Source organism: Brienomyrus brachyistius, unplaced genomic scaffold (genome assembly GCF_023856365.1).
Source record: "Brienomyrus brachyistius isolate T26 unplaced genomic scaffold, BBRACH_0.4 scaffold159, whole genome shotgun sequence".
Lineage (NCBI taxonomy): Eukaryota > Metazoa > Chordata > Actinopteri > Osteoglossiformes > Mormyridae > Brienomyrus > Brienomyrus brachyistius.
Genome location: NW_026042434.1, coordinates 78291 through 105837, shown reverse-complemented (window position 1 = coordinate 105837; position 27547 = coordinate 78291). Strand labels below are relative to the sequence as shown.

The window sequence follows — 27547 nt, the reverse complement described above, 5'->3', positions numbered from 1 at the left end:
GGGGGGGGCGACTCGGCAGAACACAAACCCAGCCGAATCACTGACTTCCTGTTCTTAAAACCAAGAACCACATTGGTGCAGTTAATTAGAGGGACAAAGCCTACAGGAGATAAACTCACAGGTAAAGCTAAGAGCCGCCACAGGGTCCTGCTAAAGGGGCCACGGCTTGAAGCCAAACAGGACGAAATAGCTCTGCTAACATCATTCCTCACTTATTCTACAGGAATCTACTGTAAAGCCGCATTAACCACTGACTTCAGAAAGGAGTCACCTGGGACACTGGCAGCCACAAGAGGGCGCTACCTCCTACCTTCTCTTAGGGGCAAAAAAAAAAAAAAATCAAATTTATACCCTGTGATCAGCATAATAAGTCTCTCCCCAGCCTTCAACCCCCAAAAAAAGGACCCCATATGCTTAAGAGCACTCCAGGACAGAGCCCCCCCACAGGGGCAGGCCGTCGACAGGGAGGATATCCGTGCGAGGGACGGAATGTCTTACTTGCCTTGTGTTACATGTTGGCATGGCAGCAGTAGGTCAGTACTACTGAACAAATTATGAGCGAAGACTTAACGATCTTACAGGCCCCTAGCTGGGGACAAAGTGGGGAACAAAAATGAAAGAGCTGTAAGTATCAAAGCGGTAGCAGGGACTGCAAAAAAAATGTAAACACCAGGATACAAGCAGCGGTTTCCATTTCACCTGTCTATGGCACATTTACTGGCTTTGACGTGAAATACATTAACAGTTCTGCTGGATTCAAACTCTCTCCCCCCAGTGCTGCTTTGGTACAGCCTTCCTCTTGACTTGGATTACATGTGACTCACACTGGATAAGAAAGATTACGATGACAATCCGAAAAGGAGGAAAAAAATCAAAGAAAAACAAACTGACTGCACTTCTCACTTACCTTTCACTGAAACCGCGATCACTATCTTGTGGGCTGAGTCTTGCCATTTTTAACAGTTTAGGCTAAAGTGAGTGGGACACCGGAGCTCAAAATGTTACAATGCAGGGGTGGACGCAAAACGTTTTGCGATTAACTTTTGCAAAATAAATAGGTAAACTATTAAATGCCTGTATGGATTATGTCTATAATGGGCCGATTTCAGTGGGGTGGCGATATAGGAAGAAAAAAAAAAAATCATAAAAGATGCTAATGAGAAGTAGAAAATGTCTAAAATGTGACCCTTTCAACACTTTCAGAGTAAGACGACCTCATCTGTGCATGTTGTTATGGTAATATTATCCATCACTGACGTCATAACAGAATAGGGCATGGGGCACGATGTGAAAACTCCAGTGAAGCTGATAATCGTTCACCGGGAAAAAGGTCCGAAGTATTTTCTGCCTTTCGAGCGACACAGCAATGTAGGGAACGATTCTTCCGCAGCTCCCCATCGCTGTTAACGGGATGTGAAGTCATCGTTCTCAGTGTGCGGACATGGACGTGAGACACGGCACGTCTGCGAATACTGAAGCGTTTGGGGACTTGGTCGATCTCCCCCACATTTCAAGCACAGTCTATGGTAGTGTTTCCCAGCCCAGTCCTCGGGGGTACCCCCCCGGTCAGTCCACGTTTTTGCTTCCTCTCAGCACACCTGTACCAGGTATTCGGTGTTCCTGATTGGCTGGGAGCTAGGAGGGAGCGAAAATGTGGACAGTCGGCGGTTCCCCGAGGACTGGGATTGGGCAAACACAGGTGTACGGCAATGTGGAGGTATTCGTCAGTTAGGTGACGCGCAGATGACTCGATTTTAAATTTTCATGCAGCAAAACGACGCGGCTGATTCATCCGACTAACACTCAGCAATTAACCCGATATACAAATATTCCAGGGTACCCAGCAACAGGCAGCACAGGGACTGGCTACGTGACTGGTTTGGCAAGCCGCCAGCTGTAAGGCACGTTTCCCAAAGCCTTTGTTGCTAATAAGGTTATTTGCTAACAACATTAGATAACAACTGAATGGTTCCAACTATGCAAGTCGATAACATGAGGTTTTGGGAAACGTACCTTTTACATTAGCGGGGTCTCAATATCTTCATAATTTACAGCTGGATAAACAATGAGCGTAATGTAACTGTCAACTCATTACCTACATGTCTAATAAATGTTTAATAAATCCCATGAATATCTTTAAAAAAAAAAAAAAAAAACCTCAAATGTGCGGCTATTTTCAGCAGCTAGCTTTAAACATGATGCTGACATTTGACCCCCCAGTATCTTGTAATGAATTTTAAGCGGTGAGGTAACTTTGACAGGCTTTCTTTTCCTACTAATCAGTTACACAGAGACGAGTGTTTATTTTATGTATGTATGTGCGTGCGCGTGCGTGCGTGCGTGCGTGTGCGTGTGTGTGCATGCCTGCTTGAGTTCCACGTGCAGCAGTGGGACAGAAACACAGGAGGGTTGTGGGTCGGCTCCCCGGCGACAGAGACTGAGGGCGGGGTACCTGATCGTCACTGAGATAGTTGGGCAGGCCTCCGACAAAGAGCTTGTGTGGCGAGTCTGGAACCACGGTGGAGACGACCCCTGCAGACAGAGCGGCACGGCGCCCAAAGCCGGCCGATCACAGCAAACCGTCAACATGCCGGATAATGACCACGAGCAAACGGCGCGAGTGAAATAAGCCAACTTCAAATCAGTATGACGTCGTTATCTCCTATATAATATCAGATAAATGTAACTCCAGCAAAAAAATACCTAAATACTGGGGCAGTTTGACGACTGTTTTTTGTCTCTCCCATCTTGCTCTCCATGGGAGATGCTGACACATGCAGCACCAGTCAAAAGTATGGACACACCTGCTCTTAATGCATTTGTCTCTATTTTAGCTGTTATTCACCTTATAGTAAAAGGCCTTTGGGCATGGAAGTTATGCATATGAAGTACTGCAAAGACAAAATTTTTGTCTCTTCAAAATAGGAGCCATTGGCTTCGATGACAGCATTGCGGACTCAACCAGCTAACATATGTACCCACCTGGACCGTTTCTCCAACAGTCCTCGAGTTTCCACAAGTTCTGCGCGCAAGCTGGCTACCTTACTCTTACTCTCATCCAACTGATCCCAAACCAGCTCTATAGAGTTTAGGTTGGGGGGCTGTGGGGACCATCTCTTTCCTAGTTCACAAGGTAATAAGCTACTTGCATAACCTTCAAGGTGGGCTTTGGGTCATTATCTTGCTGAAAAACAAGTCATTTTCAGTAGGTGTGTCCAGAATTTTTAACTAGAATAGGAGCCAGCAACCCTAGAACAATTTGGGGGTTAGGGTCCTTGCTCAAGGGCCCAGTGGTGAAATCACTCTGCCAACCCTGCCAACCAGCAACCTTCTTTTCATGGGCAAACATCACAGAGCCACACAACACCCCTATGTTAACAGTAAGAAGTGAGTGACTGAGCTGTGTGTGTGTGTGTGTGGCTCAGCTGGTTAGGATGCCAGCGTTATCATCAGAAGATCACTGGTTCACATCACTGGTGATCACACCACTGGGCCGGCGAGTTTGCTCTAGGGACAGGCTGACCCTGATTTCTCAAAAAAAAAAAAAAAAAAAAACATTCTTCACTTTGGATAAAACTGTCTGCTAAATATTTACAACATTAAGTAAATAAAAGTGAAAGTCTCCCTCTTTATATGACAAGACATCCGCAGCTTGCGAAGGACAGTCAGTCCGTAACGAGTACAAAAAACTGGCCTTGCCGATCGGCTCTTCAAAGGTAAATAAAGATTAAGGTTATGACGGCGACAAGCAAAACGGACCTGGTACGTGGAAGGCGGGCTGCTCTGAGATGCCAGGCAGGGGGCATTGAAGAAGCAGGACCAGACAGTTCCTAGAGCAAATAGTGCTTAAGGGCTGCGCTCGGGGGCCCAATGGTGAAATCACTCTGCTGCCCAAGGGATTTGAACCAACAACCTTCTTGTGACCGGCTCAGTGTCCTAACTCACTGAGCTACACATGACACCAGTATGCATGACAGAAGGCAACGCGGGACTTTGCCTGGACTCACCTCCGTCAGGCCGAAGGGGATGTTGCCGACATAAAGCCGCCTGGCCTGCCGGGTCATCTGGCTGCCGACCATCGGCACCTGGGTGGGCGTCACTGCCACGCCGCTGGTGGTGGATGTTGCCAGTAAAGCTATCGTGGGGATCTGCCCTGCAGCTGTGGGGAGGAGAAAGGGCTTCAAGACCCCAACCAGGGACGGCCAGAACATCCGGATCGTCGCCTTCATTTGCTTCTAACCCCTAGGTTTAAGCTCTCTTCACACTGTCTGAAATCATCCCAAGTGTTATTCCCTCTTTGACCAGCAGGGGGGAGGAGGGCACTCCAGAATAAATGCTTTCATTGCAACCAATATACCATAACCTTGCAATACTGAACTAGCACACATGGAAGCGTCGCATCCAAACCTTGCATTGCCTTGTACTGCATGGGGGTGATGTGCTCGAATCCCGGAGGGGGAACATCCCAGTACTTGTATGTCCTTTTCTTACGGCTTCTCCGAGGAGAGTAGCTGCCCAAACACAAAACAGAAGGTTGTTTTCCCCAAACAATACAGTGTAAACACTCAGAATCTGGCAAAAACAAACAGATGGCAGAATGTTTACATTTAACTTTGGATCGCAGGCAGTTTAAGGTCATGAGGGTGTGACCATGCGCCACTTTTTAGGCTGGCTTTGAGGTCCCATCGCTATGGCGGGGGCTACTTATAAACGCCAGTTAAAATTTAATATGGGTACAGTCCCCCTTCCCACCACGAAGAAACCAATTGGTTGATTGTGAAAGAAACTTGTTAAGAGGCCTCAAACCATGCTAGATATCAGCTTCAGTGCCTGTAACCGGGACCGTGAGGGGGGGTACCTGTGCTTCTTGTGCTCGCGTGAGCTGCTCCGTCGGTCACGACCCTTGCGGTCGCGGCTGCTGCTGCGCTTCTCGTGACTCCGCCCCCTGGAGTCCTTGCTCCAGCGGCGGTGCTTCTCGCCACGGCTCAGAGACCGGCTGCGGCTACGCTTCTTGTGTCGCTCCTTCTCCCGCTCTGGGGGACGACACCGTGGTACCAGTGAGACGGTGGGCGGAGCGACATGACTGCCCCCCTACCATCCATTTCGATAAATCCAAGATGTGTAACTCAGAGGGATTATGAATGTGTGTCCGGATGGTTGTGGGTTTGAAGCCCATGAGTCACAGAGTAATCATATTACCAACTTCCCTGGGGTGCTGGATGCTGACTGACCCAGCGCTATGCCTTAAAAGTCACTTACGGAGACCAAGATGTGGTACGGGGTCTAACTCCCCAGTTTCCTCACCAGAATGAAGCACCTCCATTCAATTCACATATTCAATCACACCCTCCTGAAACAAACACACCCATCTCTCAATGGCTAATAATTTCAAGGGCACAAGGACATCCCCTTGAATGTCAGTCTGTTGTGAAACAATAAAAACATAACCAGACTAATTAATGATATAGGAGCACAGTGGTGAGTACAGTTGCCTCACGCCTCCGAGTCTGGAGGCCTGAATTTTGCCTCTGCTCTCTGTATGGGGAATTTGCCTGGAATAGGCTCCAGGGGAGCCTGACTAAGATAACTGGTTGGACGATGGATGGGTAATTAATATCGTTTCAATCTGACAGACAGCACTTTATTAAACTAGCAATAAAATATCACCTTTCTATCCCAGCAGGTCCTTCATATAGAAGCTTAAATAAATCCCTGAAGGTGCAGTTTTCAGTGAAGCATTTAAACGCAGGTGCTGCTCGAGGAATCAGCTTCATGCATCAGTTATAACAGCGTTACGGTAATGCACCGCTGCAAAAGTACAGACACGGAGCGGCCAATGCATCTTACGTAAATCGGTAATAACCAATTACCGCAATCGCAGGCATAGTCAGAGCGCAGATATGAATGACTGGAACTGCTAGTTTATCAAACACGGCGGCACTTAGTGCTCGTCTAGCCGAATCAGGTCGTTTCGAATGACATTTTAGTGATTTAGTGATAAGGAGCTGATATGACAAGATTGCCATTTGATAGGTACATAAATCAATCCTACTTTCGACTCCGTTGTAACGCATGTTGTATATTTCAGTTGCGTTAGTATGGCTTAAGTTTATTCAGTTTACTGGATTCTCTGCACTTTAATGAAGTTATATGTGTATTGTTATATAACTGTACATCATTGTTAGTTACTGCTATCCGCTGTAAAGGTAGATACAGGTGCAAGACTTTGCAATAACGACCTAAAAGCAGTTGTTATGATTCCAGGGAACGCGGCTGATTTTTAGAGTCTATACATCATGAAGAAACGGCGATCGTGTGAGAAAGACTTATTCTGTACGGATGACAGGGCCAGCATTTCGGACCCAAGGGAAAGGCTATTGTGCATCGGAAAGAGACAAAATCATATCATTATATAGAAAACTCGTCGTAGTATTTAAAAACCAAGTAACTAACACTGTTATTAAGTGCGGACTTTAAATCAAGTGGTCGCGGTCGTTTTTATTTGCATAAAACTTTAAACGTGATCTTGAAAATATAACGCTTGCAACAAACATCCATGCATAGTGTGTTACTGCGAATGAAAATACGCGGGTCACAATTTATGATCCAAGTGTATAATGGTAAATAATTAAATAAATAAAACCGCAGGCTTTCACATCGAGTGCACCCCAATAACGTTTCATTGAAATGTCCATGTTATGTACGCCGGGCACTGATGGATGCAGGCCTAGCGATCTCTATAACAATGCCAAGCAAAGAATGTCACTGATTTACCAAAGCGGTCAGTTTTCGGGGATCCTGCGGCAGCTGGGAGAAGAAGAATCGGGCAGGTTTCAGAATCGGCGAGCGCTCGGATAAAAGGCACCGATTTCCCAGCCGCGCTTTTCTTTTCGGAACCAGCAGAAGTGCCCTCCGCACCATCCTCGGCGCTAGGACACGCCGGCCACTTTATTACCCTAAAACAGGGAGCATACACCGATCTTCAAAGCCAAACTTACCTTGCCGATTTTCGCTTAACTGCTTCTCAAACTCATCGAAATCGGACATTTTTCAGTCCGTACTAAAGACGTATTGCAAAATAAGCAGAGGTCCAACAGTAGGCCTTTGAATGGGCTACAGGCTGCATTGGGTTCTGCTGCTTTTTCTTCCGAGTCGCCTGCCCCTCCTCCCCCGAAGTCATCGGCTCTTCCTCGGTTGTATCACACACAGGTTCGGAAACATTCGATGCGCATTACCGTCCCCTCCTGCACTGGAGGGTTAAGGACAACGTGATTATATCGAACCAAAATTGAAATGTGCAAGTTGACTTTCCTAGTTATACGTCTTCATTTTTATTCTGGGTTTAACAACCATGAGTTTATGACGTATTTTACATGATTAGTTGGCGACTGGACCTTATTGTTTATATCTCTTATTAAGGATCCATCCATCCATACATCAATTATCAAAACCACACACTTACAATCCGAGTCTAGTTTCATATGCTGCGCTGCTGAGCGACCCGCAGAATATTATGCATGAGTACAAGTCACAAGCCCCGTTTCCACTAACACGGGGCCGGTTCTAGCTTGGTGCCTTTTGAGACCGAGGCAAAAAGATGCAGACTCTCCCCGTCGGGGAATCGAACCCCGGTCTCCCGCGTGACAGGCGGGGATACTCACCACTATACTAACGAGGAGATGTACGCGCACTACTTTTACATCTTCAAGATAAACAGCGGATGACTACTAACATTTGCGAGTAATCAATGACTGAGCTTCATGTCATGACCATGGTGCTCAAGAGAAGAAAAAATACATAATGTACGTCCACTGATACCAGAACAACCATATAGCTTTATACTAAGACGATGATTAAACGGAAAATTCCTTTACAAAACACTGCCACAAAATCATAGTTTCGCAATATTACATCGTGCAACGGGACACAGTGTAAGTACGTGAAGTCGGTAATTAAATCAAGAAAAAAAAGTGAGAGGAAAAGAATACTTTTCTATTATCATATTTTTCTAACTGGCCAAACTGAGTCATATTTTGATTATACACACTAACAGAAAAACAGTGCAAATCTCCGGTAGTCCGTTTCACTTGCGCTCCGCTATGGGGCAGTAACAAGCAGAGCTTAAGTGTGGAAGGAAAAAAAAAACACAGGACAGCATCAATCCCAACTTCACAAACGCCGGAGATCGAGATGCTGTAAGCATGACAATTAACATCTTTATCCAAGGGAACAGCTGCAAGACACAGATGCCGCGCCTAACAAAGGTAGGATCGATTCCGAAGTTCAGGCATTTACAGACGCGGACTCTTCTGGAGTTGATTTTTTTCGGGAGATACGCATCAACTTCAAAAGTATGAACCGCATTATATCTATATCTGTTATGACGTTGTAGCTATTGATACTGATGCATCACAAAAATAATTTAAATGTTTTTTCATTCTGACATATGTTCGTTCGGACGAGGATTTTATTATATGAGATAAGTTTTAAATGAAAACTTTTTTTAATCTATATGATTAATTCTCGAATCTAAGCCAGACTTCACATAAATCATTCATTCATAAATATAATGGAACATACAACATCCAGGTATCCATGAAATTTATGATCAGGCTATACGTTTGTGATAACAACAAAACAACACAACATGTATATTTACAATATATGGGCCTATTGTTTAATATTGCCTCCAAATTATAGCCAGACAATAACGCAATAGGCCGACATCAAACTATTTTCATGTAAAACAAAAGTGCTGGCAGTTTGCTTGTGCTTACAGACCCCGCCTTGAGCCCATCCAGAAAGATCCCAAAAATAACCGACAAGCAAAGGTTGTAACAATCTGAGCATGTTTAGTTTAATGTAATCAGGAGCCGAATTAATAACGCGAATAAATGATCAAACCGAAAGTCTGTAGTCGGGAATATCCGATAACGTCTTTGACGTGCAGTTAAGATAGTCAGAGGAAAAACCTTGTAGTTTACTTATATATATGCCTAAATATATGAGTGTGTCTCTCCGGTGATTTAATGATGAATATAACGATTACATATCAAATCACACATTAAGCAATTATTATATTACTAGGTTGAACGTTTTCACTATGTCTGTCGTCACCTTGATTTCACGATTTTGACTATTCTTCTTATCCCAGATTGAACAAGTCATTGTGGCGATGCAAGATCCCGACATGGGGATAAAGATGAAGAATCAAAGACTGTTAATCACAGTGATTCCACATGCGATGACAGGTGCACGATACATATTTTACTTTTTAAAAATAATTTTTCGTGCCGCCCGGGTTGTCTTACACCCGGCCGTGCAGTGTCCCGGGGGCCGGGTCCTAATGGTCATTTAAGCCCTTCACAGGAAAGCCCATACATCGGCGGTCTTCGGGAATCCTGTGCATTAAGACTGTCATCGATCTCCTTGCGCTCATATTTATTTATGTAATTTATTTATCGAGTTCAGCGTTTTTGATTTATGACGGCTTAATGCATTTCTCGACTCTAACTAGATGCCTTCCTCGCTATGCCTTCCCAGGAAATGATATCGTGGAGTGGCTAATTCAGAAGTACTCCATCATGGAAGAAGGTAGGGCCGAGAAGTATGTAGGGAAGCGTTACCTGGTGCTCTTATGTGAGGTTAATCGATTGTTTTTTTCCCTTCGTGACGACGATGGCGCCCCTGCTGGCGAAAGACGTCATCAGGTTTTTTTTTTTTTGTAATAAAATAACAGAAATAAACGAGTCTTTTGAATAATAAATACAAATGAAGTAATAGAATTTGTCATCCATACAACAGATTAGCCTAGCTGCATTTATGTGTAAGCATATGCAATTCACGTGTCTGACAGAAGCATGTTCTGTTCCATTGATATTGCTGAGCCTGTGAATTAATAAATGTCAGAATTGAGCTTGTCCATAACATAGACACCCCATTCGCCTGAAGCTTTTGGGATTTTCTTCCCCTGGCGTCAATTTATCTGCTGAATTATTTATCTTTCTGCTGAGAGGCTATTAGTACAAATAATCTGTAGGCCAGTCCCGAGTCGCGCCGCTACGCATGCTGAGCTGTACGGTTTGATAGTCCCGATGCAAACTTCGCTGATAGCCAGAGGCAGTCAGTCATGCCTGGAGAAATATCGCTATCCGTCTCCCTCATTATGCAGTTCTGCAAGACGCTGTTGTCCTGAATTCCCGGGCGATGCAGATGAGGTTTTAAATAGCAAGGGAGCAGATTTCCCTGATTTACAGCCCAGATTGGAAAAGAAGTCGGAATGGAAAGGAGGGGACTTTTAGGCAGTAGATGGCAGATGCATTAACAGACTTGAATGGGCAAAAAACCTGTTGCCCCGGTAAGCAGTTACCCCTCCCTGTAAACACTAGGCTTCCCCCTAGCAGCGCTGTTGCTGCGCCGGTCTGAAACCCCCGGGAGCGCCTGACTGCCAATGGCCGCGGAGGCAGCCGGAAAGTGGAAAGTCCCAATTACTCGTAATTAATTATAGTTCCGATGAGGAATGCACCATCCCCGCGGCTTATTCTGTGCACCATGTCAACGTTTTTTCCAGTTACTTGCTATACCGTAAAATAAAATATAATATGCCTACTCAGTTTCTAGTTATCGTGTGTTCTACTGTATTCCACTGACAAAAATTTAGAGAATTACTATGCCTAAATCTGGGCTACGAGTAGTGGATTTGTTTGAGCTTTGAGTAGTTTACGTGGAAATGAGTGACCACTTTGTGTGTTTTCAGAGGCACTTCATGTGGGGAATCTGATCGTGAAGCACGGCTACATTTACCCCCTAAAGGACCCCAGGACGCTCGTCCTGCGGCCCGACGAGACGCCGTATCGCTTCCAGGTAACCTAAAACCACGGTTTCTTCAGATGGAGGGCAGCGCGAGAGGGTGGTGGCCATGTGGGGGGGCACGCATATCGAAACTATTCGTTGGAGAGACTGCGGAATTACCGTGTAGGACAGTATTTCTCAATCTGGTCCGGGCTCCAGAGCTGAGAGGGTGCAAAAACGTAGACTGTCTGGTAGGGAGCTGGGAGGGAGCAAAAACGTGGATCATCTGTGTGTCGCCGAGGACCGGATTGGGAAACACTGATGTATGAGAACCAATGCCAGTTAAAGTAGCAAAATGCCTTCCACCCGCCTTGTCCCTGACATGTTAAATCACAAAGCACCTTTGTCACGCTGCTTCTGAATAGTTTCAAATGACAGCATCTCCTTTTTGCTAGACTCCGTACTTCTGGAGCTCTCAGCAGTGGCCAGCCTCCGAGCTAGATTACGGTGATTACCAATTATTAATCATGTGCTCGCCTATTACATCATTACTTCCCTTTACTAGAATAATAGAAAAACACAGTTTCTTGCCATGTCTTTCTTTTGCTCTTCTAAAGCGATTTATTTGACTAAGAAGAATATCAGAAAGCAAGGGCAGCTGATAGACTATGAAAAGGTAAGAGAAAATTTTTATTTATGTACATTTCAATGCTATTCTTATTCGCTGGTCTGAAGCATTGCTTGATGAGATCATGTGATAGCTGAATGCTCATGGGAGTTTTACTTACACAAAATATTATGAGGGTAGAAGGAAAAATGATTGGTTCAGAGAGATAACCAATTAGATTGTACATGAGGTGGATCCGAGCAACTAGAGGAGGCAGGAGCAACCAATCAGATGTCTTGGTCCTGCCTCCTCTGCAATCTGATTGGTTATCTATCCGAACCAATCATTTTCCTTCTGCCCTCAGAACATTTTTGTGTAAGAAAACCTCCCACCAATTATGCACATAGTAGGATCGCACATAGACATCCACCAACTTGCCGCCATGTTGCGTCAGGGTCAACGCATTTTAGGTTCTCATCAGTAAGAGGGTTTGTGAATCCGACACTGCCAGCTGATATCCTGGGAGGGGTTCGGCCTGTGAGTCATAACGTGAACCCATGCAGCAACGCAGCCAGCCGTGCGACCTGGCAATGTCGCATTTAAACATCGTCTCCGCAGGACAGCTACAACATGTTGCACAAACGGATCAACCACACCTGGGACTTCGTGGTGATGCAGGCGAAGGAGCAGCTCAGGTAAACCCCACCCCAGCCCGGGAATACTGTCGCATCGAGCTATGAAATCAATTTCATAAATGCACACAAGGGGACAGATGAGAATGGATGAATAAATCTCGTATTAAGAGGATGATGATGTTACCTAAATTAAAAAGTAACATGGTGTGTGGTCATAATTTCCCTCCTATCTGTTAAATCAGACCTCAGCCTAAACACTAGAGTCGGAAATCCATTTCTAAGTGAAAAAGGAAACAGAAAAATGAAAACCCTACCTTGCAGTTCAGTGATTACCGCTATATGCTAATTACCCAGTATGCTTTCTGACTCTCCATCGACTGCTCTGCTCCTACCAGGGCAGCCAAACAGAGGCGCAAGGCGGACCGCATCATGCTGGAATGTCAGGAACAGGCCTACTGGCTCGTCAACAGACCGCCAGTAAGCACCTCCCCCGAAACCCCTGACTCCCTACATCTGCCCCGGCGAAAACCCAGTATGCTGTGATTAGAGTAAAGCACACACTGGGTAAACCTGAACTCAATGCACCTTGGCAGCTCGAATATCGCCTCAGGCTGGGGGCGATTCTAGGATTTTTTTGAGGTTGTGGGGCAGAGTGGTGGCTCTGGGCCTAGGGATCTGTGCAAGCAAGTGGAAGGTTGTTGGTTCAAATCCTGTGAATGCCCAGAGTGATTCTACTCCGTTGGGCCTTTCAGCAAGGGCCTTAACCTGCAATTGCTTTGTCCTGGGTATGACATTAATCTACATGCAGGCCTGTTAGGAGATCCTTCAACTTACAGGGGAAACTTGGCAGGATTGGCAGGAAGGCATAGGCAGGGTCCCATTCCCCCACAGAGAGCTGGGGGGTTGTGCAGTTCTCTCCCACGACAACGGGTTTGTTCAATGAAGGAAGGCAAAGGAAACATCTGTAAGGACATATGGAACATTTCCGGTATAATTTTCGATCTCCGTCATCTCCAGAGCATTGAGCTCAGCAAAATTCACGGGGGGGGGGGGGGGGGGGGGAGTTTTATCTTCGTTAAGTAAGACACACAGAGTGTCTCCATGCATACTTTGTGGGGGAGGAATATATCACTTCAGGCCTGATAACCCACTACTGCTTCAGTGTGATCATGAAATATTTACTTAGCTGGGAAGAAGCCTATGTTCTGTGGGACGAGAGCTTTCAGAAGACAGACAGGACAACAGGCTGCGGGAATGAGCAACTGCACCCTCGCTGAGTGTAATTTGGAGTTCATGAATAACACAGGAGAGTGGAGAATGAAAGTGTGGGACAGGAGCAGAGTGTGGTGTGTATCTGGCTTAATCCCGGCCGTCACTAGGGCCCCTTTCTGCTGGGTGCGCAGCATCTCTCAGGGCTAATAAGCATCAGCGTTTATGTGGGCCATTATCCCCATCCGGGGCGGCATCAGGAGGTGGGAATGGCAGCCACGCAGCTGCGGATCACATCCTAAATTCAGCTTATTTTGCAGATGTACCTTTTATTGAGACTAGAGCAGTTGGGGGTTTAGGGACTTCTCTCAGGGGTCCAGTGGTGATGTCACTCTGCTGACTGTGGGATTTAAACCGGCAACCTTCCAGTCATAGGCGGCGACTGCCAACCCGCTCAGCCACACACCACCTTCATTGATGAAACCCACCGTTTTGACGCCAATTAGACGGAAACACAGTTGAGCCAAAAACCACGCAGCGTAGGGCCCCCCAGTCAGGTGCTGCTCGTGTTTAAAAGGCAGGGACGCTCTGCACTCTGGTACGGCCAGGTGGACGGGGGAAGCTGGGGGGGGGGGGGGGGATTAAAACCAGCAAATGACAAAATGGCCGCTTCCTGCCTCCTTTCTCTTTGCCCGAGAAACACGAGACGCATCGCTAAGACTGGTGATGCTTGGATCTGGGAGAGAGGAGTGCGAAGGGACTGGGAGACGGCCTGAAGCTAAAATGCAGACATGCTGTGTTTGCGTCTCCCCCCCCACCACCCCCCCACTTGTTGGGCCTTTTAAACGAGCTGGAAGAGGATCCCACCTCCGGAATACCGGATCCATTATCTGACCTCTATTCCTGCGGCTCAGGCTTAATGCTGCATGTTAGCGGAGAGATAATGGATGTAATTGCAAATAGCAGCGTAATAATTTGCCAAATAGTCTCTCTGCTGTTAAGTCCTGAGCTGATCTGAAGCACTTTAATTGGGATTTAAGGAAACCATGTTAAATCAGATTGCATTCAGTATCGACATTTGGTTAGTTTATTCTGTAAAGCAGGGTACCCCAGTCCTGATCATGGATACTGTGTCACCGACTGGCCCTCCAGGACCGAATGGTCCTTTTGGAAAGCTGTCACACTGTCCCCTACTGGGCAGTGTCGCCATGGGCTGTACCCAGTGGCATCATGGGAAATGTGACCAGTAGTGCTAAGGGGTATTAATGCAGCGTTAGACCGGCGTCAGTCTGCTTGAGAGAAACGAGCTCACTCTTCATCTGAAGTTCAGCTAAGGATTTCTCACCCTCTGATTTTCTGCAGCCGGGAACATTCAGCGTTCAAGAACAAGGCCCTGAGCGAAGGAACCGGCACAACTCCCGAGTCCAGCTGGTCTGAGCTTTTTATTAAGCATATACATTTTTTCCGTAATGCCAGTACCTGCTGTTTATCGCCTCTGTCAGTCACAGGACCGGATCCGGGCAAACAAGAGAGCCGCTCGGGGCCTAGATAAGATCAAAGTCATGAAGAAAAAATATGTATATTAATATCTATATATATATGGCAGCTATAGGCAGAATAGGCTGTTGCCTTGGGCCCCCAAATTACCCAAGGAAGTGAAGTGATAATCAGTGTTTTTGGTGGGAGGGCATCCGAGGGAAGCTCGTGTGTGAGTGTGACAGCACTTCGTTGTGCTCATCTTTCTGTCTCACTTCTTCCTCACTTCCTGCTCTCGTTTTCCATGCTAACGTAAGTACGTCAGCAGTCCCACAATACATACTCGTAATAGTGCTATATTATTCATGGTTTCTAGACTGGATGTCTGCTTAGTAAAGCCAGGAGCTGAGTGTGAGCAGAATTCCTACTGTCTGATTCCTTGCATGTGATTCGCTCGTGGGAGTTTTACCCTCACAAAAATGTTCTGAGGGCAGAAGGAAAAATGATTGGTTCAGAGAGATAACCAATTAGATTGTAGAGGAGGTGGGTCTAAGGAACTAGAGGAGGCAGGAACAAGACATCTGATTGGTTGACCCCCCCCCCTCCTCTAGTTGCCTGTATCCACCACTTCTACAGTCTGATTGGTTATCTCTCTGAACCAATGAACCTTGTGCCCTCAGAACATTTTTGCGCAAGTAAAACTCCCATAAACATGTGGCTTATATCATGTTTAGAGACGGTTTTGTTTCTTCCTTCTTTACAGAACAGAACGCGGACTACTACAAAAGAGAGGTAAGCCTGAAAGAATTTAGAGTGAACCTATTTCAGCTGATGGGATGGTTGCCAAGAACAACCAAAGAGGGTGATTAAGTGGGCTCTTAAGAATGCTGTCATAAGAAAATTGCTTCGGAAGGATCTACATCTGTGTTGTCGTTTTCTTTTGTTGGCTCTCAGATATTGACAAATTCTGTTTAAAGGTACAACAGCATGGCTCTTATCAGGGATTGGATGTGTTTTTTCTGACTCTTATATTCCCCGTGTGATTTTTCATGGCTCCCGACACCAGATTGAACACATCAGGAAATCCCTGGGCCGCTCGAGGGTCAAGTCCTCCATCTGCCTGGAAAGGTTGGATAACAGCCTCCCCCACCTACCCCCCCCCAACACCTGTGATTCAGCCTCAGTCCCAGCATAGCTGGGGGACCACTGGTTCGACACCAGTCCACATTAGTCCCTAACTGGGGGATATCTCTGGGTATTCTGTATACTGTGCCTCTGATTGGTGGGGGGGGGGATCTATTTCATGTTAATTCTGACAAAAATGCTGGGGACTGCTCTTTGTGAAAATCTAACCTCGTTATTTCGTTCTTTCGTCCATCTGCCCATCCATCTTTCACCATAAATCTCAGAGTCACACATATCCTGGATTAATGATGCCTAACTAATATTGAAACCGGTTGACTATTAAACTGAATTGAACTGTATTTAACTGCAAATAATTACTTAATATTGATCAGAAGGTCGCCGGTTCAAGCCTGGCTTCAGCACACTTGTGGGTCCTTGAACAAGGCCCTTAACCCCCAGGTTCCTGGGAGCCTCTACGGGCAGCTGCCCTTTGCTACCAAGCTTTCTCTCACCTATGGAGAGCAAGATGGAGGAGATGAAAAGAGAATTTCCTTATAGGGTTCAATGACGTATAATCATTTCGTCACCATTTCGAGCTCCAGTTTGCTGGAATATGCCAGCATTGAACCTGAATATTTGATGACTTGCAAGGATTATAGAAAGTAGGACTAAAACTGGGAATGGCTGGTCTTCTGTGTTCAGCTTCCTTAAGTTCAGCGAGCAGTACCTGAACCATGACCCCATGATGCAAGGCTGCCCCCCCAGCAACCCCTGGATAACAGATGACACGGCACTCTGGACGCTGAATGCCGACATGTGAGTGTGCGTTACCGCGCCCCATCCTGCCTCTTCAGGGCCACACCCCCAGAGGTGACTGTCGTCTCTTCACTTCCACGCCTCCTGGTGCAGGGTGGAGACACCCACCAAGCTGCGGGTGGAACGATGGGGGTTCGGCTTCACGGAGCTCCTTAGGGACCCTCTGGGACGGTGCAAGTTCAGGGAGTACCTGGAGAAGGAGTTCAGTGGTGAGCAGCATGTAGACCCCCCCGCCCAAGTAGATCAGCTTCATGGAGGCATCGTCAGCAAGTAAGAATCATATTCATTATTTGATCACTGCGGGCCTATTTGGGCAGTGTGTGACTCAGCAGATTGGGATTCATTGCAGGAGGTCATCAGCTCAAATCCCAGAGTCAGCTGAGTGACCTCACTATTGGGCCGTCGATCAGTTACTCCAGGGACTGACTGACCCTGCCCTCTCAAAAAAAAAAAAAAATAGGATCTAGCATCTGCTAAATTAATAATCATGATCCCTCTATGAAAGGCAATTCTCCTCCATATTGGCATCGTGATGAGCGCCTCCTGCAGGTAGCTGATGCATGCGCTGTTTCATTCACAGTGGAGAACCTCTGTTTCTGGGAGGCCTGTGAGGACATCCGGCACGGCGAGAGCGCTACGATCCCGCAGAAGGTGGAAGAGGTCTACAAGTGAGTGCGACCTTGTGGCCCAGTGGGACAGTTTGCATCCCAGTTGAATTTAGAGCAGGCCCTGATGTGGCACTTGCTTACTCCCAGTGGGACTGCAAAGCTCAGGCTCATCACTTCCTTCCCCCCAGGCAGTTCCTGGCCCCGGGAGCCAGCAAGTGGGTAAACGTGGACAGCAAGACCATGGAGAAGACCCTGCAGGGCATGAAAAGCCCACATCGTTTTGTCCTGGATGACGCCCAGATGCACATCTATTTCCTGATGAAGAAGGTAGGAGCATTAACTGTGCACAGCCATGAAAGTGGATGACAGCTTCATTAAAACGGGCTCTCGGCCTCTCCTCTCACCCTCAGGACTCCTACGCCCGCTATTTAAAGTCCGATCTCTACAAAAACATGCTGGCTAGAGCCATAGAACCACAAGAGACCAAAAAAAGGTAAAACTATTATCTTCTATAAAAGGGGTCTTTCTGTAATATATTCCATGTATTTTATATAAGGGGATAAGACTCATATTGGTGTGGGATACACACAGGTTCTGTTTCTGGGGTTGTTAACGATTAATTCCAGGGATTTTTGGGCTTAGTGTGAACTGCTGGCTTCAGCTTAGCTTCGTCACTAAGACTACACAGAGTTCTGTAATGTTAATTGCTTTTGCGTCCCCTGTGATGCTCTCCAGTTTCTGTTTGTAATTCCACGGTAGTCAAGGATTTTCCAACATGGCTGACTTAGAAAAGGCAGTGCCACAAGTGTTAGCGGAACGCTAACATGTTCTCCTTCCCATCATGCCCCAGTGTCTTTCCCTTTGTGAGACGCCAGCGGCACTCCAGCCGTAACCCTGCCCTTTTCGCCCAGGCCTTAGAGGACAACGGCAAGACCAAGTCCCTGGGGTCACCAGCAAGTCCCACAGCAGCCTGCTCTTCCTAACACTGCCTCCTGGGGGGGGGATGCACTCTGAGCTCACTGCTGCCCCACAGAGGCTGTTTGGGGGCGGTGCTCTGCTGCTCTATTTGACGCAGTCTTCCAGGATTTTTAACTTCGGATGTATTTTTATTATAGTGTCATGTTAAATAAGAACAGACTAAATTATGGTTTAGATCAGAAGTGAGAAAAGTCCTGTGTCTCTATATATAGGAAAAGTTTATTTCATTAGTAACAGACAAACCATAGTTGAGCCAAATATTGCCTTATTACTAAGTAATAAACATCTGCATACAACTTTCACTGAAACAATGGTTGTAATAGATAAATAGCCATTTAAAACTTGGCATTTAGCTCAGTGCTTATAATGTGGATTGTGTCCCATATTCCAGATCAAAACTGTGCAGTTTCGAACCTGCATCATGTCTGCTTCAGATTCCAGCAGCTTCTCTCATCCTTTGTTCATTTACTTCTTCAGCATTTCTCAATAAATTAAGCAAGTTTTTAATTCACCTTTAGTGGAATTCTGTCACTTAAATACCAAAATAGAATAACACAGGTGTCGTACTTTTCAACCATTTTTCTTTTGGCTTATAAACGGCATGTGCTACTCTGAGATCACTGACCTGCTGGAGATGTGGTTCGGAACCGCAGGTGACCTCGAGTTCTTTTTTTTTTCCTCCGTGGAGGGAATCAAACAACAAAAGAGATTAGCCAGAGATCCACCCTGCACGGACTTGCTGGTATGATGGGAACGGGACCTAGATTTACTGGAAGCACAAAGAGAGCAAACTAAATTCTGCCCAACAGACAGGCGGAACAAATCGCTACAAAAGGTTTCAGTCACCTGTCTCCCCTGCCAGGACAGCACCTCCCTCCCACAGCGCACCAACAATACATTATACTATTATACCGTGTCTTGGAAAAGTATTGGAATCCTACTTAGTGTTTTAAAAAGCAGCACATTTCTAAATTATCTATATCCCAGTCCCTGAAAGCTATAACTAAAGATTACTGAGGGTAAGATGAATCTCTGCTGCATCTCATAAGTTCATTAAAAATCGAAACTTCCTTTCTTTCAGAACTGAATTTTCTGCCATGTTGGTCTTTAAAATTGTCCATTCGGCTCCAACAAGCTTTCGAACTCCAGTTTGAATGAAATATTGGGCTGCGAATGTGAAGTAGACAGGGTCATGGTGAGGAATGCGTCAGGAATATGGGGCGTGTCTGGAAGTCTGTGTCCATCACCAAAGCCTGTGATATTCATTATTGGCGGTTTGTTTATTGGCTGCTAAGGCTCACAATGGAAGCTCAATACTAAGTGTTTTGAATTACTGAAGTTTGCATGTTGACGGAGCCGGGATGGATGGATGGATGGATAGATAAATGTTTAATAATACATGCAGTACAAGTGTCAAACTAACTTTACCAGACAAGCCCACAAGCCCATTAAAACGAGGCTCTCAGTTTCTCTTGAAATTCTTATGTAAAAAAAAAAAAAAATAATAATAATAAACTACTTTGCATGTTACTTTTTAATAGATTTCCTTTTTAAAAAATTAAATCTGACTACGCAAATCCTTCAACTCCTACACTACCCATCAAGGCAATCCTCAGGATTCCAGCAGCACAGAGTTAACTGATGTTCTGCGCGGTTCTTAAAAATGCATGAAACTCGCGAGATAAAAATAAAACAACCGCAACAGAGAATACTGAAATTCCGTCTTCATATTACTGAAACATACAGGATTAAGAGACAACATGAAGTTGGGAAAGGGATTGGTGGGGGGTGGGGGGTGGGATTAAAGGCACTGTCAGCATAACATCATAAAGACGGCACCGATGTCCATTTGCCATGGATTATGTTGTATTCTGCGACTAAAAAGGACCCATAATCTGATTAAGTTCACATCAGACTAATGAGTGAATCTTCTCTGACAGCATTACTGACGCATAGCCCGCCATCCAGAGCTGCATTAGTGCGTTATGGGTTTCTAAGGCCCACCTTAACACAGCAGGGAAACACGTGCTGCTTAGTACGCTATTTCTCGGATCTGTAACATCGTAAGGTCACAGTACAACGTCGTGTCTTTCTGCAACTTTATAGCAGGGCTGAACAGCCAGGTGGCATTTTGGGCATTTTCAAGGTGAGCCGATGGGTAGGCGAGCCGGCAAAAATCTTGGGGAACCCCCCCCCCCCTTTCCCAGTCAGCAAAATTTATTGCACAGCAAAAGTTATGGAGACCCCAGCTCTGTAAAATTTACTGTGGGAGTCCAAGGAAACTTTAAAAACACAATATCTCAATCTCCGGAGTCCTTTAAACCTAAAAAATATACAAAGAAATCTATGCTGTGATTCTGCTAGAGAATTTGGGCCCCATGAATGCATATCATATTGGGCCACAAACCCACACCAATGCAGTTATGTTCCAAGTTTTTTACTGTCCTAATCTCCCCCCCTTAACTGCGCCCCAGACTTGATGTTCCACGTTACAATTTCAACCAAATGTTGTGTGTTAAAAAAAAAATTAAATTGTGCACCAAAATTTTTTAACATGAAAGCAAGCATTAATAAAACTTAATCAAATGTTGATTTTTTTTTTTTTATATATAGAATTTCTCATTGTTTTGCTGATATCTGGGAAAACTGGGTTCATGGATCGGGATGGAAAGGCATGTTCAACGCACATTTTTTTTTAAATATTGATTTCCAGCAACTAATAAGCAAATCGAGGGAAATCTGCAAGGTACAAATCTGCAAGGTACAACAGAACCGTTCATCTCATTTCTACCCCGTCAAATCGCGTCCCAGGCTTTCTGGACCTCCCACTGAAATGCATTCAGCGACATCCACCTAAACAATTGCATTACCCCGGCAACGGGACTGCAGTAATCTCATTTAGTCTGAGAATTTGTGTGTCAGAAGGTAGAAAATTAGGATACGGACACGTTGCTCAAAGAGTGCCACGGAGTCACCAGCAGTATCATCAAACACGCCATTTAATACAATAATTTTTTTATCATTGTTTGTATAAATACAAATGATTCTTATTAAACAGCATGACTGACTCGTGCAATACAAATAGGCATATGCATCAAAACCTTTATTAGATTTCAGAAATCACAGAAGAAAATCAAGCTTGGCAAAATAAAAATTATGCAAAATTATCCAGTATATTTCAGCCGTTTCTATAAATGTACGCTAAGGTGGTACTTGCCAACGCCGAAACAATTCTCTCATCCAGTCACAGTGCTCTTTAAAATGGAGATACTTTAATTTATTTAAGGTTGAGTTAAAACACGACATTTAATATTCAGAATAAAATCAAAATCTGATAAGGGATTCACATCGTTTACCGTTTAACTGGTATGTCCATTTTCGATAGGCTTGTTGGGTGGGTAAAAACCCTATTTAACTGATCAGGGTCACTTAGGCAAGTTCACCTTAATTAAAAACAAAATAACTAAACAGCACATAACTAGTCAAAGTGTAAACTCTGCTGTTGGCAAAAACTGTACGGCTGGACCCCCAAGGGCACCAGCGACTGTAGGGCCTTGCTTGGCCAGTAGGGGGCCCCCTTGCACGTGACATTGCAAGGATTTGTAAGTTGTAGGGCGCAGATGGGAAACGAGGTGGGGTAAGAAGCATTTAAAGTGCGGAGCCACATACAGCCATGGGGGTGGGTTTGGGTTTCTAGCACAGCCTGCAAAGACCAGAATAAGTTCCTTTCCTCAACACACTAGCGCCCCCTTGGCCAAACACGACCCATGGTCACCTTGCAAATCATTAAGCTGCCCTGAACCCCACTCTGCTTTCAGTAAGTGCCATTTAAAAACAATGATATACACACATTTTCAGGAGAGCACCTGTGAAGTCACCCCCCCACACACACACACACACACTACTGGCATTGTTTGGCACCCGACCCATGTAAACCTGACCCCGATTTGCATAATTTATTCAGGTATATATCAGAAACCAGGGTTTCTGCCACCTAGAGGCTGTACGGCGCAACAAGAGACAAATCGCCATCAAAAACACAGGACCTGGAGAATCACCCGGGGTGGGGGGGATACATACTGTCACATACTGGCGTGGGTGGGGGAGGACGCAGGCAGTGTGGCAGTCAGCCAATGGGCGAATTCACGAGAAAAAACACTGTATGTTAAAAACCGCTAGCATCCAGCATGAGAGAAAAAGGTCAAAGCGAGTCAGGGTTTTTCCGGGGGGGGGGGGGGGGGGCAGGGTTGGTCTTACCTACACTGGCATGGGAGGGGTGGGAGGCATTGGTTAATGGTACAATGTGCAAGACAATTATCTGGGAGAGGAAAATTAACTTCCCCTAAAGTAAAACTAAAGTCACAAGAAAACTGTGGTACCCTCTGTCAATAGACCACACTCAAAAAACTCTGAGTAAAAGAGGAACGTTATTGGCCTGGCTAATCTCTCTCTCTCTCTCTCTCTCTCTCTCTCTCACACACACAGCTTGAAATGCTTTTTACACATTTACACTAATGTATATCACAATGCTACCAAAGCTTTGCAAATGACCACAGAGCGGGACTGACACCCAAGTGTGTGTAGAACCACACACACACACACACACACACACACACACACACACACACACACACACACACACACACACACACACACACACACACACACACACACACACACTCACTCTCTCTGAAGTGCTTTAAAAACATAACGGATAAATTATTTTATGTGCAAACTGGGAGGGGGCAACAAAAAGTCGCAAAACACACATGGAATCGATCCCCTCCCCCATCACAACCAACCCTCGGTGAACGAAACCAGAAAGTCAGTCATTGGCATCCCGGGTTCCGGACTTTGCTGAAATGCACGACCGGTGCGGGTTCTGGCGGGGGCTGACTGGGGGCAGGGGGGGTTGGCCTGGTGAGCAGCGCGGCAGTCGCCTTCCACGCATCACGTCTGTGCCAGCTGCAGCTCCTCCAGGCCGTCTTTGCCCAGGTGGTAACGGGCCAGGTCCTTCCGCGTCACCAGTCCCACCACCTGGGCACCGGGAAAATGATTGGTACGTAGAACAGGGCATAGATAGCTGGTTATGTTATGAGGGAGGGGTGGGAGTAGCACAGGAAACCAGGGTGATAACCTTGATCTAGATGGATGCCCAACGGCCACTGGCTGAAAACCGATGCAGTAATTTTCGAATTTTACAATGAGAATGGAGATATGTGCTGGAGATGACGAAGGCCTGAGGACCTCGCAAGGCAGACGCACCTGGTTGTCACTGTCCACCACAATGAGGTGCCGCAGACCAAGGGCCCTGAACAGCTTGAAGACACGAGGAAGCGACGTCTCCTGAAAAAGAGGCAGAAGAACACAGTCGCAGAACATGACTGTTTAGTCAAATGTGTCTCTGGTTCTCAAGGACCAAGACCAAGGCTGAGACTGAGACTAGTACCTGCGTGACAGTGTAGGGGGTGGGATTCATGAACTCCGTCAGGTCCATCATGCACTCCCTCTCGTCTTGGGACACATGGATGGACTGGATCGGAGGGAAGCGAGGGTAGGCATCCCGGAAGTCCTTCAGCTGCAGTTTGCGCAGATTGAGACGAGAACGAGCCCGTTCCACAAACACCTGGTTGAAAAGAGTACACCGGTCACAACGTGGATGAGCACACTTCTCATTGGCTTGCTGCACTGACATTCGCAACCGTGTACGCAGTAAACAGACCCCTCATTGGTCAATCGCACTGCCAGTCACATCCAGGTATTCAATAATCAAACCCCTCATTGGTCAGCTGCACTGTCATTCACAGGCATGCATATACACCAAGCACCCTGATAGGTGTTAGTGTGGACAGACATGCTCCTTATTCAGCTGACCTCTGCAGGAACCTTAGGTCACACTCACCTTGTGTTTCAGGAGCACGATAAGCTGGGAACGCAGGATTAAGCCACAGATTTTCCCTGGCTAAGAGCACAAAATTCAGATTAGCAAAGCCCCAAAGTACATCATGTGACAAATCTCCAGGAAAACAAAATCACCCCTAGTGGGAGGGACATACCTCACAGCCATCACTCAACCCGGAGACTACAGGGAACCCGTTGTGATTGGTCGAGGTGTTGCTGAGCACATCCACAATAGTGCCCACTTTCTCCACCAGGTTGAAGCAGGTTACTGGAGAGCTCATAACCTCCCTGAATGGACAGACACACCAAACCTGAATATACAGTGAGAATGAAGCACCAATGTCTTGCTAAAGGCGTGTACTGGGCTCATTGAAGCATTAGCAGGGAAAATCCTGTAGGGGGCAATATACCTGGCAGTCAGGGAGTGGGAGGTGGCTGGGGCATCCCAGTGCAGGAAGGGCACACTCTGCAGCTTGATGTGGATGTCGTATAGCCCCTGTGGGAAAATTCGAGTCACTCAGAAGAGCTTAGGATCACATCTGCACAACATTCACAAGCTGCCACCCCTTGAAGTTTTACTTCCTCTAAGCAGATTTGCTGGCACATTGAGGAACAGAGAAGCGAAACGAGCTGTCACAGCATGATGTGCCACCTTAAGTTAGACAGCTGTGCAAAAACAACGGAAGGGTTCTCAAAATCAGTCACTGGAAGGACAGATGAAAAAAAGATGGCGTCAGACTGGTGGCTAGCTGCACCACCCACACCAAAAGCAAACATGAGACCGGAGCAGTTAACGAAACACGACTGGCCCGATTCCAAGTTCTGCACGGTCTGAAAGGCGATGAGCTCATCACTCACTGACAGGCTCACACATAATGCCAAATGGACCAACCCGCTCCAACCCGAAACGTCAACACTGACCTCCACGAAATAATCGCCCACGATCTTCGCCGTCATCAGAACCAGCATTATGGGTAGGCCGTAGGTGACATTTCCGGTGGCTTCCACCATGATGACAGTCAGGCTGAGGGTCATCCTCACGATCCCACCTGGCAAAGACCTTCGTAAACAGACGCAAACCCGAAGCCTCATGTGCCTCCATGCACCTCTAGACGAGCTCTGAAAAGCAGGCTGACCGCGGACGGACACTCACCAAGCTGGGCGGCGGCTCCAATCAGAGCGTACTTCCCAGGGTCGGCCAAGGTCTGTCAAACGAAACGCCACAAATCATAAAACATGCTCATTCAAAAACTTCGAGGGGGCTTTACTTCCAACAAACATTATGTTAAACTACATCTATGCCGACATGACGCTGGGCGGCCCAGGAAATCGATACAGCACTAACCAATAGGGCACCTTCAAAGAGTCACGTGACTGCTTAAAGAGTAAATCTGATTGGACAACAAAGAGGAAATCAATCTAAAGCGGGTGTTGAAGGAGGCCCTCTGACTTCTAAAGACCCCGTTCAATTTCCTTAATATATCAAAACCTGCAGCGTTTCCATTAAAGTTCTGCACAAACAAGCAAATTTGTTGACAAAGTGAAATTGCATAAAGGGTGTTTCCATTAAGTAACATCATGGAAACAACACCTGCAATTTATGATTCCGTGCCTCAACATGGATTGAGCTTTTCATGAGATACGAGCTCTAGAACCAAGTCATCGTGTCCTACACAGCAACAAGTTCGCAAAATCGGCTTCCATTTCAGTTTTGCGAATCGCCACAAAAACCACTTCAATCAAACTGAAAGCGTTTGAGGGCTTGTCCTCCTGAAATATAATCGTACCCATTAACGGATTTTCAGTTTTGCTTCTTCAAAATGTGCAAAAAAATCAAGGTCAGTGGAAAACGTCGCCACTGTGAGGTTTCTCTCTGCTGAGGGAAGAGTTCTGCTATCGTGACGGCCCCTCCTCCGCCAGCGGACCACGCCGCCTCACCGGCTATACGGCGCTTCCCCAGGAACGGCGACCCGTCCTGATGTACCTGTATGGAATTGTGCGGCGTAATGGAGGCCAGAAAAATGCCAAAGAGCCGCCCCCAGGCGGCGCCGATGAGCAGCGAGGGGATGAAGACCCCGGCGGACACAGTCAGGCCGTATGTCCAGCAGGCCAGGAAGAAGTAGGTGATGGTGAAGATTCCCAGGGTCACGGGATTGTAGGAACCTGCCGGGGGGGGGGGGGGGGGTGGTGGTGGTGGAATTCATCACCTAAGTCAGTGTTTCCCACGTTTTTGCTAAAATGTTGATCATGTAGTTGATCCCCAAGAACGCTAATCTAGCGAAACCAGCTAGTTTTACTTGATTCACCCTTGTAATGAGGATACAGGTGTACAGAAATTATTTCATGATGAATGGCATTTTTCATATGATCATTTCCATTTTTCTACCTGGTGTAAAGTGCAATTTGGAGCCGATCAAGACCAAGCCATGTTACTTTGGTATGTCTTTCATCCACTAGAGGGCATGGATGAACACAGTTTAGTGCCGTTCGAACTTGCCTACGGTGGCATTCGTCAGGGCACTTGAGAAGCGCTCCTGTTCTCCCCAGGCAGGGTGACAGTCCCCCCATCCCAAATGAGGGAAGCCTTGAATAATTGAGGAGGATTGTGTGTATGGGTTTAGCTGTCTGTCTGGGAAAACAATCAGCCAGAAGCGGCCCGTAAACAAACCTACGACACGACAGAGGTGGCAGACGAGTCTGACTGTTCAAACAGCTGCCCCGGACCTAGCCAGCCTGTCACCAATATCAAACACAGGTGTTCATTCTAAAGATGGACAACGGACTGTAATTATAATCTCTTCCAGAAGAAGGGCACAACAGGGGCGACCAATCCGGCTTCAGGTCACGACCCATCCTGCCCTGAAACACGTGCTGGAAACTCCACGGACCTGCGGGGCTGTGGAACAGGCTGCGGACACTCCTCTCCGGGGTGTTGAAGACGATCGTGGCCATGGAATTGTACTCGCCATCAGCACAGAACAGCTGTGAGAGGGATAAGTGGAGGTTCAGGCCTGAGGACAGGATACACACCCTCTCAGCTGTTCAGCCAATGAAATCACAGAGAGCCCACCTCCAGCTGCCTTACCTGCAAGGGGTATTCCTCCAGCTGATCCTCCCCCAGGGGCTGGCAGTCGTTGGAGAAGTAGATCATAGTGAAGAACACAGTGGCCGTCACGGCAGCAACCAGTATGGCCTCGATCACCTGCAGGCAGGCCGGTGGATATACCTGGGGATGGGGGGGGGGGGGCATGGTGGCTCAGCTAATGATTTTGTTGTGGGACAACTTTCATTTGCATCAAACCAGTGTGGGGCAGTTTCAAGGTCAGCCCCACAGTCTCGGGATATATTTATTTAATTATTTAATTTCAAGTGTTAAGATGCCTAAGTTTCAGACAGGCGTG

General features: G+C 46.5%; 1 long non-coding RNA gene and 1 other non-coding gene across 2 annotated transcripts; both read right to left on the bottom strand.

Moving 5' to 3' along the window:
- Window positions 1-7606: 7606 nt before the first annotated feature.
- trnad-guc (transfer RNA aspartic acid (anticodon GUC)) lies at window positions 7607-7678 on the bottom strand. Its single transcript has one exon. It is a non-coding gene; the product is annotated as a tRNA-Asp (tRNA).
- A 17463-nt stretch (window positions 7679-25141) lies between these two features.
- Window positions 25142-26161, bottom strand: LOC125728117 (uncharacterized). The gene is made up of 3 exons (XR_007388929.1): window positions 26131-26161; window positions 25300-25351; window positions 25142-25195 (listed from the first exon to the last, which is right to left on the bottom strand). It is a non-coding gene; the product is annotated as an uncharacterized LOC125728117 (long non-coding RNA).
- Window positions 26162-27547: the final 1386 nt, after the last annotated feature.